At 48.6% G+C, this 10,508-nt stretch overlaps 1 pseudogene; it reads left to right on the top strand.

Moving 5' to 3' along the window:
- Positions 1 to 5,796: 5,796 nt before the first annotated feature.
- On the top strand, positions 5,797 to 8,120 carry LOC140914865 (olfactory receptor 52B2-like; annotated as a pseudogene).
- Positions 8,121 to 10,508: the final 2,388 nt, after the last annotated feature.

Raw genomic sequence — 10,508 nt, 5'->3', positions numbered from 1 at the left:
ACTTGTGTGTGAGATGAGAGTTGTTTGCAAAGAACAGGGAACTCTTTGCCAGGGCCTCAGTGTCACAACGACCTTTCAAAATAACATAAAAAGGGAGAAATGATCAGATCAAACAAGTGAGAGGAAGAAAGGGTTAATTCTCTGCTGCTTTTCTCGACCTGAGCCAGTCACAGAGGCCAGGTCCCTGGGGCTCCCTGCTGGCTCTGAGCCCCCCGCTGGGGTTCACAGGGCAGCAGTATAAATATCCCTGTACCAAAGCCCTGGTCAGTGCAGATTCCTTGCCGCTTGCAGCTCGTTGACTGGGTCACAGGTAGGGATTCCTCATCTCCAGCTGGGACAGGAGCTGGTGAGTAATTTGAATGGAAAATGAATCTGTGAAGGGGCGAATGGAAACACATGAAAGCTATGAAATGTCTGAGCTGGGGTTGGAAAGCATGGGGAGGGTGTGACTGTAATTGCAGGACCAGGATGGGAGCCGGGGCACGGAGATAACACTCCTGTGACGGCACTGAGGTTCGGTGTTAGGAAGAGGTCACCGGGTTACCCTGATCCACTCCCACGGAAGTCACTGGGGTCCTGCTGTTGAACCCAGTGGGCGCCGGACGGGGCCATTCTTCGTTAATGTGACTCTTCAGAGTAAATCTAAGCAGGCCCTGTGATATTCTACACCCCAAATCCCGAGGCCGTCACTCTCATTAACGCCATAAGGACCCCAGGGCTGGGTCCATTCCGCTTGGCAGAAATTAGCTGGTTTCAAGGAGCCTGGCGGCGAATGTCCGAACTAAACAACTCAGGCACAACCGACTCTAAGGGCTGCTTTGATACCCGTGTTCCAGCGACTTCGGGTGACCACATCTCCCTACGTTGAATGCGGGACAGCTGGTCAAATTACTTGTCTTCAGGCAAGTTCCACAACAATCCGTCAGAACTATGCAGTAGAAATGTTCAAATTAACATCAAGTTGACTGAGTCCCTGTTAAAAACAATTTGGCATAATTGGATTCTTTTTTAACTACCTTCTTCACTTTAAATCTTTAGGGTCCACACAGGGCGGGGTGACACCCCCCCCCCATCCCCATGGGGACACCTGACACACACACACTCCCGTACACCTCTCTCACACTGGGTGGGGCGCGGGGTGACTGACCGACTGACCTGCCTCTCCCTGTCCGGCGCGCTCCGCCCTCCATGCTTGGCTGGGCCCTGGTAAGGGCTTGCTTCTCCTGGTACCTCGTGCCGTGTCTTCTCAAGGCAACATGTGTGTGTGTGGGGGGGGTGGGAGCGGGATGCAAGGTCATATTCCCTCCCCCCAAGATTTCTGCCCGGGTTCACACCAGAATCTGGCCAGCAGCAGCCTTTCGGCACTGTGCATGAGGGAAGGGACAGGAGCTGCTTCCAGCTGCAGGGGAGGAGGGGGTGGGGGAAAGGATAAGAACATAAGATTGGCCAGACTGGGTCAGACCAAAGGTCCATCTAGCCCAGTGTCCTGTCTTCTGACAGTGGCCAGTGCCAGGTGCCCCAGAGGGAATGAACAGACAGGAATCATGCAGTGATCCATCCCCTGTCGCTCATTCCCAGCTTCTGGCAAACAGAGGCTAAGGACAACATCCCTGCCCATCCTGGCTAACAGCCCTTGTTGGACCTATCCTCCATGCACTCATCTAGTTCTTTTTTGAACCCTGTTATGGTCTTGGCCTTCACAACATCCTCTGGCAAAAATTTCACAGGTTGATTGTGCATTGTGGGAAGAAATACTTCCTTTTGTTTGTTTTAAACCTACTGTCTATTAATTTCGTTGGGTGATCCCTGGCTCTTGTGTTATGAGAAGGAGTAAATAACACTTCCTTATTCTCTTTCTCCACAGCAGTCATGATTTTATAGACCTCTATCATATCCCCCCTTAGTCATCTTTTTTCGAAGCTGAAAAGTCCCAGTCTTATTAATCTCTCCTCATATGGAAGCTGTTCCATACCCCGAATCATTTTTGTTGCCCTTTTCTGAACCTTTCCCAATCCAATATATCTTTTTTGAGATGAGGCAACCACATCGGCACGCAGTATTCAAGATGTGGGCATACCGTGCATTTATATAGAGGCAACATGATATTTTCTGTCTTATTGCCTATCCCTTTCTTAATGATTTCCAACATTCTGTTCGTTTTTTTGGCTGCCGTTGCACACTGAGTGGATGTTTTCAGATAACTCTCCACAATGATGCCAAAATCTCTTTCTTGAGTGGTAACAGCTAATTTAGACTCCATTATTTTATGTGTACGGTTGAGACTATGTTTTCCAAAGTGTATTGCTTCGCATTTATCAACATTGAATTTCATCTGCCATTTTCTAGTCCAGTCACCCAGTTTTGAGAGATCTTTTTGTAGCTCTTCACACTCTGCCTGGGACTTAACTATCTTGAGTAATTTTGTATCATCCACAAATTTTGCCACCTCGCTGTTTACCCCTTTTTCCAAATCATCTATGAATATAATGAATAGGACTGATCCCCGTACAGACCCCTGGGGAACACCACTCTTTACCTCTCTCCATTCTGAAAACTGACCATTTATACCTACCCTTTCTTTCCTATCTTTTAACGAGTTACCAGTCCATGAGAGGACCTTCCCTCTTATCCATGATAGCTTACTTTGCTTATGAGCCTTTGGTGAGGGACCTTGTCAAAGGCTTTCAGAAAATCTAAATACATTATGTCCACTGGATCCCCCCTGTCCACATGCTTGTTGACCCCACTCAAAGAATTTGAATAGATTAGTGAGGCGTGATTTCCCTTTAGAAAAAAACATGTTGACTATTCCCCAACAAATTATGTTCATCTATTTGTCTGACAATACGGTTCTTTACTATAGTTTCAACCAGTTTGCCCAGTACTGAAGTCAGGCTTACAGGCCTGTAATTGCCAGGATCACCTCTGGAGCCCCTTTTAAAAACTGGCGTCACATTAGCTATCCTCCAGCCGTCTGGGACAGAAGCTGATTTAAATGATAGGTTACAGACTACAGTTAGTAGTTCTGCAATTTCACATTTGAGTCCCTTCAGAACTCTTGGGTGAATCCCATCTGGTCCTGGCGACTTATTACTGTTTAGTTTATCAATTTGTTCCAAAATCTCCTCTAATGACACCTCAATCTGGGACAGTTCCCCAGATTTGTCATCTAAAAAGAATGGCTCAGATTTGTGAATCTCCCTCACATCCTCAGCCTTGAAGATGACCTAGCCAGTTTCTCGCTGATCACACACTCCCAGGGGTTAAGTGTAGCTCCTCCACCCTCCGAAACCACTTCTCTCTGAAGCTTCAGCACACCTGGTCCCTGTCAATTCCCCTTCATTGACTGCTCCCCAGTCACTTACGGCAGGAAGCGCTGTCTACGGGGTGCAGTAGATCCCACCTTTGCCACCAGTTGTCACGACGTGAGGGGGAGTCAGGGCCCTGCACCCCCACTTCCTGCGATTCACCGTGACTCTCAGCCAGCCAGTAGAACAGAAGGTTTATTGGAGAGGACAGGAACACAGTTCAAATCAGAGTTTACAGGCATAAAGAGGATCCCTTAGTCAGGCCGTTCTGTGGGGCAGGGAGATTAGACCCCAGCCTTGGGGCTCCCTCCTCTTCCCCAGCCAACCCCCAAAACTGGAAACCCCTCCAGCCATCTCACCCAGCCTCACCCCAGCTCCTCCTCCAGCCTTTGTCCACTTTCCCAGGCAGAAGGTGTCACCTGGCCCCAACCCCCCTCCAGGGCTCAGGTTACAGGCTGAGGAATCTTCCCTCAAGGGAAGCCTCCCATCCCCAATGAAACTCCCCTGCAACATCCCCAGGTCAAACCTGCCCCACTCCCTTCTGCACCACACATGCCCCAGTGGGGGTCGGGATGTGGGGGGGGGAGCAGGGGAGCTGGGGTGGGGCATGATGAGGCAAGGCAAGGAGAGGATAGTGAGAGGGGGAGCATGTAAAGGGCTGATGGGTGGCAGTAGAGGTAACACGTAACCGGCCGCTGCCTGGTGCCTGCCCGCACTCACCGGCCACTGCAGCTCGCAGCGCCCAGCCAGTGACGATGGGAAACGGGACGGGGGGCGGGGCCCTGCTGGGCGAGAGCCGGCACATAGTGGGGGCTGCGCTGATGGACCAGCAGGGGGAGCGGCTGAACCCATGGGCTGCATCTTCGCCCTGCCACCAGCCTTGCACAGCCACCCGCGTCGTTGGCCAATAGACCCCCACACACACACTCACCGTTGGAAGGTGGGCATCTGGGAAACAGGGATCTGGCCAGCAGCAGGACCTGCCAGTACTGATGGGGGGAGTGAGAAAATATGGGACAATTTACCTGTTTGAAGAAAAAGTCAGGACACCTGCAGGAGGGCTTAAATACGGGACTGTCCCTTTAAAAACGGGATTCTGGTCCCCCTGCACCGACTGCAGCTGCAGTTCCCCGGAGCAGAGCTACCAGCGCGGCTAGGCTTAAAATCCTGCCCCGGCGCAGCTGCACCGCTGTGGTGCGTTAGTGGAGACGCTCTGCGCTGAGGGGGGAGAGCTCCCCCGGCAGCGTAGTTAGTCCTCCTCCCCATGGGACGTAGCCATGTCTACACAGGGGGTCAGGTTGGTGTATCCATGTCACTCATGGGTGTGGATTTTTCACCCCCCTGGGCAACGTGGTTATCCCGCTATAGGTCTGTAGTGCAGACCAGAGCTTAATTGAGATTGGCTTCACATCCTGAAAAAAACTTGCAACTTTGCTCATGTGCACATGTTCATAAAAGTCAATGGGAGTTGCTCCTGAATGACTTTACTTATGGGCTTGTGTGTTGGTCGGTTCAAGGCCCCAGTGCCAGCAGGAGGACTGTCAGTGAAACAGGTTCTGCTTTCACTCTGTTATAAACTGGGGGTGATTTCACAGTAGTGAGTGTGAAATTGGGGTAAGTGCCAGAAGAACTAGTCGTGTGACTGCTTTCTCACTTTCACAGTCACCGCTTGAGCCCTGAGAGCGACTGTAGCAAACGTGCGGAGGAGAGATTCTGCTGTGGACAGCAACACCAGGAGGGCGCGCCCTGCGTCACCTGGGGCCAGAACCATCCAAACCATCGTCCCTCTTCTGGAATGGAGATATTACGTCACAGGGGCAGTACGTAACTTGTCGTGGGTCACCAGTGTGGTAAAATGTTCGGCTGTGTGTGTCTGTGTTCTCGCTGTGTCTTGTCCCAGCTCTGCGCAGACAGCTGGCCTAGCAGACCTCGAGCGAACAACCCAATGACCACAAGATCCCTTAAGGTACGAAAGCACCCAGCCAGGTTTATTGTCGATGAAGCATGTTACTGCTATCCCGCGGACCCTACCGGACCACTAAGGCACGTCTGCCTGTTAGAATGAACCAGCTCAGTGAACAGCGGGACTTTCCGTTCCTCCCTAGGCTAGACAGAGACACTCCCTTTGAGGCTCCATTTCATACATCAATACAAACAAGTTACGTACTGACCCTCTAACATAGTTAATTAACACCCTCTGACGTAGCCGGGTGCCACTCATCACTTTGTACATCTCTACCCATCACACTGTCATCCTGATCTTATATTTAGGATGGGTCACTGTCATAAATATAAAGGGAAGGGTAATCAGCTTTCTGGGAACAGTGCTATAAAAGCCCTCCTGGCCAGAGGCAAAATCCTCTCACCTGTAAAGGGTTAAGAAGCTCAGGTAACCTGGCTGGCACCTGACCCCAAATGACCAATGAGGGGACAAGATACTTTCAGATCTGGGGAGGGGGGAAGAATGCTTTTGTCTGTCTGTGTGATACCTTTGCCGGGAAGAGATCAGGAATGCAGCCTTACAACTCCTGTAAAGTTAGTAAGTAATCTAGCTAGAACATGCATTAGATTTTCTTTTGTTTAATGGTTTGCATGAGTGCCCTGTGCCCAGCACCTCTTAGAAATGTGTGGCTTTGAAATATCAGCCCTGTGCTTGCCAGATTCTGTGATCGGGGCCTGCCTCTAGCTCACAGCCTAATTGTGCTTTACATCAACAAGGTTTTGATTACTTTATCCCAGGCCTCAGGCCTCATACTAGGCCTCTAATCCAAGGGTTTATGTCTCAGGCTCTCTTCCTGTTACAGTCCCGCAGTACGAGAGTGCCATAAATATAAAGGGAAGGGTAGCAACCTTTATGTATGCAGTCATATAAAATCCCTCTTGGTCAGAGGTACAGAATCACTTACCTGAAAGGAGTTAATCTGTTCAATTAACCTCGTTGGCACCCGAGCAGAGGGACCAATGGGGAAAGAAGATACTTTCAAATTTGGGGGAGGGGGAAGGTTTTTTTGTGCTCTCTTTGTGTGTGCCCTTTCGGGACAAAGAGAGAGACCAACCAAGTAACCCAGCTCCTAAAAAGATGCTGAAATGATACATGTAAAATTACAGAAATTGTCAGTAATAGCAAGGATTATCTTTTGTTTTGGCTTGTGAATTTTCTCTATGCTAAGAGGTAATTTTATTCCTGTTTTGTAACTGGGAAGCAGAGTCAGAGGGGGATCCTCTGGTTTTAAATCTTTTTATTTACCCTGTAAAGTTGTCTTCAATCCTGATTCTCCAGGTGTGATTCTTTTACTTTTTTTTTTTTTTAATAAAATTCTTCTTTTAATAACCCGATTGATGTTCAGTGTCCTAAAACCCAGGGATTTGGTCTGTGCTCACTTTGTTAACCTATCGGTTGGTATATTATTCTCAAGTCCCCTCAGGAAAAGGGGTGAAGGGTCTTGGGGTGATATTTCTGGGGGGGGGATAGGGCTCCAAGTGGTCCCTCCCTGAATGTTTTTTTTTAAATCACTTGGTGGTGGCAGCAACACCGTCCAAGGACAAGGAAAGGAATTTGTGCCTTGGGGAAGTTTTAAGCCTAAGATGGTGGAATATAACCTTAGTGGGTCTTCCATGAAGGTCCCCACATCTGTACCCCAGAGTTCAGAGTGGGGAGGGAACCCTGACAGAGAGTCTTTCTGGTTTTATGGTCCCACCCAGGAGGCAGTTGTCACACAACAAAGTTTTTGATGGTGTCTATGATTCTCTCAACAAATGCATTCTAGTCCGAGCTCACACTTGAGTTCTCACTGATTTTCTCTTTTCCTGTTAGTTACTGGAAGCTGAATAGAAGATCCAAGTGATGGTACATGATGCCAGCTGAAAATCACTCTGTTTTTGACCCTGTGACCTACATCCTGACCGGCATCCCGGGTACAGCGGAGTCTCATGTCTGGATCGCCATCCCCTTCTGTCTGATGTATGTTACGACACTTTGTGGGAACTCTCTCCTACTGTTCATCATACTAACAGAACAAAGCCTCCATGAGCCCATGTATCTATTGGTCTCCATGCTGGCCACTGCTGATCTGCTGTTATCTACCACGACAGTGCCTAAGATGCTGGCTGTATTCTGGTTTAGAGCGGGAGAAATTACTTTTGCTGGCTGCCTGACCCAAATGTTCTTCATCCATGCCAGTTTTATTGCCGAGTCGACTATCCTACTGGCCATGGCGTTTGATCGGTACGTTGCCATCTGCGACCCCCTGAGATACACCACCAGGCTAACCAAGTCAGTGATCGGGAAGATAGGGCTAGCAGTTGTCACAAGAAGTTTCTGTATCATTTTCCCTCTCATCTTTCTCGTGAAGCAGCTGAAGTTCTGCAGAACCAACCTCCTGCCTCACACCAACTGTGAGCACATGGTCATAGTGCGGCTGGCCTGTGACGACATTACAGTCAACATCTGGTATGGCTTAGCCATGGCTATTTTAGCAATTGGTTTGGATGCCGTGCTCATTTCTTTGTCTTATGGGTTGATCCTCAGGGCCGTCTTCCGGCTCCCCTCCAAGGACGCCCGGCTCAAGGCTCTCCACACCTGCGGCTCCCACATCTGTGTCATACTGATGTTCTACACGCCGGCCTTTTTCTCCTCTTTTGCACACCAGTTTGGGCACATCATCCCAGGTTATATTCTCATCCTACTGGCCAACCTCTACGTGCTCATTCCCCCCATGTTCAACCCCATCGTTTATGGGGTGACAACAAAAGAGATCCTGAAATGCATGATCAACAGGTTTTATCGATCCTGCAGCAGAAGCTCCCTGCTGAGCTAAAGGAGACAACAGAAAATGCTTTGGGACTTGGAAATTAAAGCCAGGTTTGTATGTAAACTATAGGGGTGTTATAATTATGTACTTTCACTGCATAAGCTCGAAAGGTGGTCTCTCTCATCAACAGAAGTTTGTCCAATGACAGATATCTAGTCCCCCATTTTGTCTCTCTAATATCCTGGGACTGACATGGCTACCATAGCACTGTGCACTGCCAAACAAGGCAGCCAGACCAAGTGAGTCTTGTTCTAAGTTGAAGGGAAACAGAAAAACAAGAAAGAACAAAGGTAGAAATCACCATGAGACAGAGAGAGCACGGTGTGTGCATCTCCTCTGTGACAAGCTGCATCTGAGCTGCACTCTTAATGGCAAGAGAAAGCAGCAGCCAAGGGGGCCATACTATGGGACAGTGGGAAGTGCACTGGGCTACACTTTGGGAGAGAGGGGCTCTAGTCTTGGTTCTGCCACCAACCTGCTATGTCACCTTGGGAGAGTTTCTTTCCTCCTCAAACTCCTAAATCCTTCTCAGGGTCACAGCTTTGCTGGCCTCAGTCCCCCATTCTGGAGCTAAGACCTGCATCCCACAGATTTTGTGTTTTGCTGCTTTACGGCACATTTCGTGTGGATAGGCCCAGCTTCCTCAGGCTGATCTCGCTCTCTTTCCTACACTCGAGGCTTTGTGGGGGTGGCTGGGTAGGAGAGAGGTCAGGGGGTGCTGTGGCCTGGTGCACTGGGCGAGGGGCTCATTTGCACATGATCTCCAGTCCTCCTGCTGTGGGAGAGAGAGGGGGGGAATAGAATTGTGTGTGTGCGATTAGCTGTTTTTTGTCCTGTGCTAAAGGAATTTTTTTGCCGCTAAGGATAATGTGCTGACTCCTCCTGGGGCTTGGGGGCTTGTTTGGCCTTCTGCTGGCGTCTCACAACATCCAACAAAAATGCTGTGGGAATCTTTTTTCCTTTTATTCTCACCTTCCATTCCTGCAGCTGTTGAGAAGAAACGTCTCATAAGAACGGTGTATACTGGGCCAGGCCAAAGTGCCACAGTGGCCAATGCCAGGTGCTTCAGGGGGGTGAACAGAACAGGGCAATCATCAAGTGATCCATCCTCTCTCATCCCATCCTGGCTTCTGGTGGTCAGAGGTTTTGGGACACCAGCAGCATGGTCTTCCATCCCCGACCATCTTGGCTTATAGCCATTGATAGACCTATCCTCTGTTAATTTATCTAATTCTTTTTTAATCCTTTGGCCATCACAACATCCCCTGGCAATGAGTTCCACTGGTTAGCTCTGTGTTCTATGAAAAAATACTTCCTCTTGTTTGTATTAAATCTGCTGCCTATTAATTTTGTCAGGTAACCCTTGGTTTTTGCATTCTGTGTATATGTAAATAGCATTTCTCAATTCACTTTCTCCACACCAGTCATGATTTTATAGACCTCTGTCATATCTCCCCTTCATTGTCTCTTGTCTAAGCTGAATGGTCTCAGTCTTTTTAGTGTCTCCTCATACGGACGCCGTTCCATCCCCTTAATCATCTTTGTTGCCCTTCTCTGAATCTTTTCAAGTTACACTATGTCCTTTTTGAGACGGGGCTACCAGAACTGGACGCACTATTGAAGGTGTGAGCATACCATGGATTTATACACTGGCCGTATGATATTTTCTGTCCATTCCATAATGGTTCTTAACAATCCATTAGCCTTTTTGACCACTGCTGTGCCTAGACCAGAAGTTTTCAGAGAACTGTCCACGGTGATGCTACGATCTCTTTGTTGGGTGGTATCAGATCATTTAGACCCCATCCTTATATATGTGTAGGTAGGATTATTTATCCCAGTGTGCATCATTTTGCACTTATCAATGCTGAATTTCATCGGCCATTTCATAGCCCTGTCATCCAGTTTTGTGAGATCCCTCTGTAACTGTTCACAGTCTGCTTTGGACTTAACTAGCTTGAATAATTTTGATTCCTCTCCAAACTTTGCCACTTCACTGTTCACGCCCTTTTTCTGGATTATTAAGGAATGTGTTGAACAGCACTGGTCCCAGTACAGATCCTTCGGGCACCCCAGCATTTACCTCACTCCATTGTGAAAATGGACCATTTTTTCCTACCCTTTGTTTCCTATATTTTAACCAGTTACAGAGCCATGGGGGGCCTTCTGTCTTATCCCATGACAGCTCACTTTGCCTAAGAACCTTTGGTAAGGGACCTTGTCAAAGGCTTTCTGAAAGTCCAAGTGCACTATAGCTACTGGATCACCCTTCTCCACATTCTTGTTAATGCCCTAAAGATTTCTATTAGCTTGGTGTGGCATGGTTTCCCTTTACAAAATCGGAGTTATCTCTTCCCAACATAGTGTGTTTATCTTCTAAAGCCATTGG

This window comes from Lepidochelys kempii, chromosome 1 (assembly GCF_965140285.1).
Source record: "Lepidochelys kempii isolate rLepKem1 chromosome 1, rLepKem1.hap1, whole genome shotgun sequence".
NCBI classification, from domain to species: Eukaryota; Metazoa; Chordata; order Testudines; family Cheloniidae; genus Lepidochelys; species Lepidochelys kempii.
The sequence above is the reverse complement of the archived record's forward strand: the minus strand, read 5'-3'. Positions and strand labels throughout refer to the sequence as shown.